Raw genomic sequence first — 5,225 nt, 5'->3', positions numbered from 1 at the left:
CCAAAATAAACAGGTAAATACAAAACGACATATCCTACCCGAGTATGAAATACTCAGAAAACTGAGTGACATTGATCACTCGAGTGTAAATGGAAAACAACTAATGTTATTTAGTTTACGTTAACTATGAAAATTAATGTTATTCGTACACATTTCGAACCATTTAGTTTTCAAGTTTTCCAAAACAAAACTTACGAGATTTTATGTCACGAGATGAAATGAAAATAGAGATATTGAAATTGTTTTGTGGATAAATCTTGTATTTTCAGACACTGGCACTCTGTGCAACGTTAACGAAATTGACAGTTACCGCTAAATGGATCGAATGAAAAGATATAGATTATTTCTGGAGACCTTTGCTGATAAAGAATGGAGCACGCGGTAACGATTGCTTTGTCATTTAGATATAAAGGATCTCTTATTGATTATGCAACGAGAAAGGAAAGACTTCTGCTAGATATGAATAAAAATATGGATACAAAAACATTTAACGACTTTTATAGCAGTGGGACTGCCAGACTTCATTATGAATAAAATAGACAGAGAAGAACGTGAAGATTCAACAAAACTGTTAAATGAAGTAAGGAGAAATGAGAGTTTAGTAAATAAAAAAAAGTTTTCCAAAGAAGAAAGAAGAGAAATTTGAAAATAAAAAAAAGACTGAAGAAAAAAGGCCATGCAACAACTGTGAAAGTTTAAGCATATCCAGGAAAGGCATATCCGGATATCATCCGGAGGAGTCGTGCTGGAGTTGAAGAAGAAAGAAAATAATAAACCTAGTGTCGTAGGAAACAACTTAGTAATAGAGGTAGAATTGAACACAGAGGAAATAATTAACTAGATACAACACCATTAGTCAAAATTAAAGTAATACTAGAAGATAAGTTGGAGATAAAAGAGATCTGTGAGACTCAGTCTCAGATCTCACTGATAAATTGAAAATTAGTTAGTCGCGTAGAAGATAGAGATATGAATAAAATACATTTAAAAACGGCTAATGGTGTGAAGAGAACAAATGGTGTAACAACTATTGAGGTAAAAATCTGTAATATTGCAAAAAATGACAGATGTACATATTGTTGAAAGAGATGATTTTGAAGATTTTATAATAGGACTAGAGACACCTCATTGAAGAATATCATACAGTCCATTTGCAGCATCGGTAACATTGGCATTTAAAAAAGAGGAAAACAAAATGTGTAGACTTTGCATTGACTTTAGAGACCTAAATTAAATAATAGTACCACAAGCTCAACCATTCCCGATGATGGACGATTCGATAATAAAAACGAGAAACTGCAGATATTTCACAACGCTGGATATAAACTCAGCTTTCTGGTCTATTCCATTCCGAATTGAAGACAGAAGTAAAACAGGTTTCGTTACACAAGATGGACACTTGCAATGGACCTCTGCCTACCATTTGGCTTGAAAACATCACCGGCAATTTTTCAACGAATTCTAAGTAGCATCTTAAGAAAAGATCGATTAGCAGGATTTGCAGTGAACTACATCGATGATATCTTGATATACTCACCGTCGTTTTTTGGAACACATTGAACATATAAAACAGGTATTACCGGCAATAACCGAAAAAAAGGTTTTAGATTAAAGTTTAAGAAATACACATTCGCCTCGGATTGAATAAAATATTAGGGCTATATAACGACGGTACAACTCGGTAAGACCAATTAAAGACAACTTAGCTTCAATTAGAGAATTCCCCACTCCAAAGACACAAAAGGATGCAAGATGGTTTTTGGGGTAAATACATTTTTATCGCGAGCACATACCAAGAAACGCCAATACTTTTAGATCCGCTACATAAGCTGTTAAAGAAAAATGATAAGTGGGTATGGTCGGAAGAGTGTGAAAAATCATTAAAGAAAATTAAAAAACTCCTGTGCTCCCAACCAATATTAGAGATATTTGCTAAAGATCTGCCTATACACAGATATGCATCAGATAGAAGGTATTGGCGCAGTGCTGAAACAAGAGCAACCAGATAACAAAGAAAAGCCAGTTGCATATTTTTCGATAAAACTTAATGAAATGCAAAAAAGAAAAAAAGCTATATATCTAGAGTGTTTGGCAATAAAAGAAGCGGTAAAATACTGACAACAATGCGGCTTATAGGAAGATCCTTCGCGGTATTAGTAAAATTTAAATATAAAAGCAAAAACATATAAAGACATGGGTGATGTAACCTATTATTTATCGCAATATGATTTCAAGATAACATATATTTACCAGGAAAAAAGAATTTGGAAGCAGACTGTCTGGAGCAGAAACACAGTGTAGTTGGAAGCAAAAGAGAACAAAGAGGAACTGTGGAGAATAGTAAATTTAATAAAAATAGATGATATGAAAAGAGATGGAGAGAAAAATCGGGTAATAAAAAACTAGAGACCAGGCATAATATAAAAAGATGGAATATTCTATATAGAAAAAGTAAGAAAATAAGAAAAAATAGTTTTGTCAGAAGATTTCAGTAGGAAGATCATGAAATAAGTCCACGAGGAATGGTGTAATGTAGGGGCATTAGACAAACGCGGAAGAAAATTAGCCCGGTCTACACAGCGAAAAACTTGTATAAAAAATGTAAAAGAACCATGCAAAAATTGTGAGGTATGTAAGACAAATAAATCGAGGTCAAGGAAAATACGGGTTAATGTCATACTTTGGACCAGCAACGAAACCATGTTTGAAATAATGAATTAATAAATGAAACAATTGTAATCATGATTGAAAAATAAATTAAAATTATTTTGTACTAACTTGTTACTTGGTACAAAATATATACTGCGTAATCGTCTATTTTATTTCTGACTGCGGTAGTAAACACCATCCGTCCATCGTCGAGAAGCCTTTCGTTGGAAAAACGTACGCGTTCTTCGTCGTACTGTTGTATATTGTAACCCGAAAGCTGTCTTTCTCCATTTTATCCTTCACACTTGATCCATGGATTCCCCCGAGGCGTCTGAATCTGAAAACGGAAAAGTTTTATTACAATCGTGTGACGAAATCAATTCTTTCCTTGCCCATCGGCGTCGATCCGTCGTTGTCCGTCGTTGTTTTCAAGGTATGCGGTGTGACGCGAGGATCCGGGAAGTCGGCAGCGGCAGCAGCAGCGACGATCCATCCGAGGCAGGGACCTGAAACCGATAAAAAAGAATTACTAAACAGCACTTGCGATTTTTTCTATACTATAGGCACTAATCTAGCCGGAATGATGTACATTCCTAATCGTCCCGACTTAAAAAAGAATCGGATAAATAACAAATCGATTTTTCTTGATCCTACTACAGCTGGAGAAACAACTAATGTCACAAACGGTCTACGAAATAAAGACCTGGTGGAGCTGATGGGGGATCGGTGCTCAGATTGTTAAGTCGAGATTGTATGCGAAATTGCAGATCCACTGAAGTATGGTTTTAAATGTATGTATGAAAAATGGTGAATGGCTGGATAACTTAAAGTATGGCCCGTTGTTGTAACCTATTTGCAAAGCTGGGGAAAGGTGCAATGTGTGACTGATTACCGACCGATCTCGCTATCTAACTTTGCAGAAATTATCTAGAAAATACTCCGTAAAATAATGCACAAGTTTTTCACTGACTCAAATATTCTGTCTGAGAAACAATTTGGGTTCACGAAAGGTAATAGTCCAGCAGCCACCGCCTGTTTTTTTCAGTGATCGATAACAGGCTAAATTTTTGTCGAGTAGGTTCGGTTCGACAAAACGCCCAAGTTCTTCCCTGTGAAATTTCTCTATAAAGATAGCTAATGAAGTGCACAGTTGTAAAACATGTTAAATTGATGTGGGGTGCAAAATTATCTGACTAACAGTAAGTTTGTCATTGAAATGTTAAGATAATTGGATAATAAACTGGAAAAAACAATTGTTGTACAAAATGGATGTGGTTCGACTGGAGCGTCCTCCGCTCCGAATATGTCCAAATAACGAGACCATAAAAATTATTAATAACCAGCTGATTATTTGTATGCAGCTTAGTAAATATTTGTATAATGAAATGACCACATAGTCCTACAAATGTGACGGTACGTTTTCCCAGTCCTACTTTCAAGTTGTCTATTCCACGGTAACACTTATTTCATTAATAACAATTGACAGGGAAGAACTTGGGCGTCTTGTCGAACCGAACCTACTGGACGAAGATTTAGCCTGTTATTAATCACTGAAAAAAACAGGCGGTGGCTGCTGGACCATAAAGGTAGTAAGGATGCTCTCGCACTAATCTCAAATTATATGTACGAAAAATTGAACGATGGTACATGCGCGATTGCAACTTTCCTTGACTTGGCAAAAGGCTTTTGATACCGTGAATCATGAAATACCGCTGGACAAACTGTACGACTACGGAATAAAGGGAAATCGTTACTCATTGTTGAAAAATTATGTAAATAATAGAAAACAAGCTCTGATTATGATTGTAAATCATTCTCGATGCTAAAAGGAATGATTATCGATGAATGAAACAATTGTAATCATGATTGACAAATAAATTAAAATTATTTTGTACTAACTTGTTACTTGGTACAAAATATATACTGCGTAATCGTCTATTTTATTTCTGACTGCGGTAGTAAACACCATCCGTCCATCGTCGAGAAGCCTTTCGTTGGAAAAACGTACGCGTTCTTCGTCGTACTGTTGTATATTGTAACCCGAAAGCTGTCTTTCTCCATTTTATCCTTCACACTTGATCCATGGATTCCCCCGAGGCGTCTGAATCTGAAAACGGAAAAGTTTTATTACAATCGTGTGACGAAATCAATTCTTTCCTTGCCCATCGTCGAGAAGCCTTTCGTTGGAAAAACGTACGCGTTCTTCGTTGTACTGTTGTATATTGTAACCCGAAAGCTGTCTTTCTCCATTTTATCCTTCACACTTGATCCATGGATTCCCCCGAGGCGTCTGAATCTGAAAACGGAAAAGTTTTATTACAATCGTGTGACGAAATCAATTCTTTCCTTGCCCATCGGCGTCGATCCGTCGTTGTCCGTCGTTGTTTTCAAGGTATGCGGTGTGACGCGAGGATCCGGGAAGTCGGCAGCGGCAGCAGCAGCAGCAGCAGCAGCAGCAGCGACGATCCATCCGAGACAGGGACCTAAAACCGATAAAGAAAAATTACGAAACAGCACTTGTGGCGAAAGTGCTTGTGAAGATGGTGATTGAATTTGACGTTAACAAAAAGGAGGAT

The sequence above is a fragment of the Temnothorax longispinosus genome, chromosome 5, assembly GCF_030848805.1.
Source record: "Temnothorax longispinosus isolate EJ_2023e chromosome 5, Tlon_JGU_v1, whole genome shotgun sequence".
Lineage (NCBI taxonomy): Eukaryota > Metazoa > Arthropoda > Insecta > Hymenoptera > Formicidae > Temnothorax > Temnothorax longispinosus.
Note: the sequence above shows the minus strand (reverse complement) of the source record.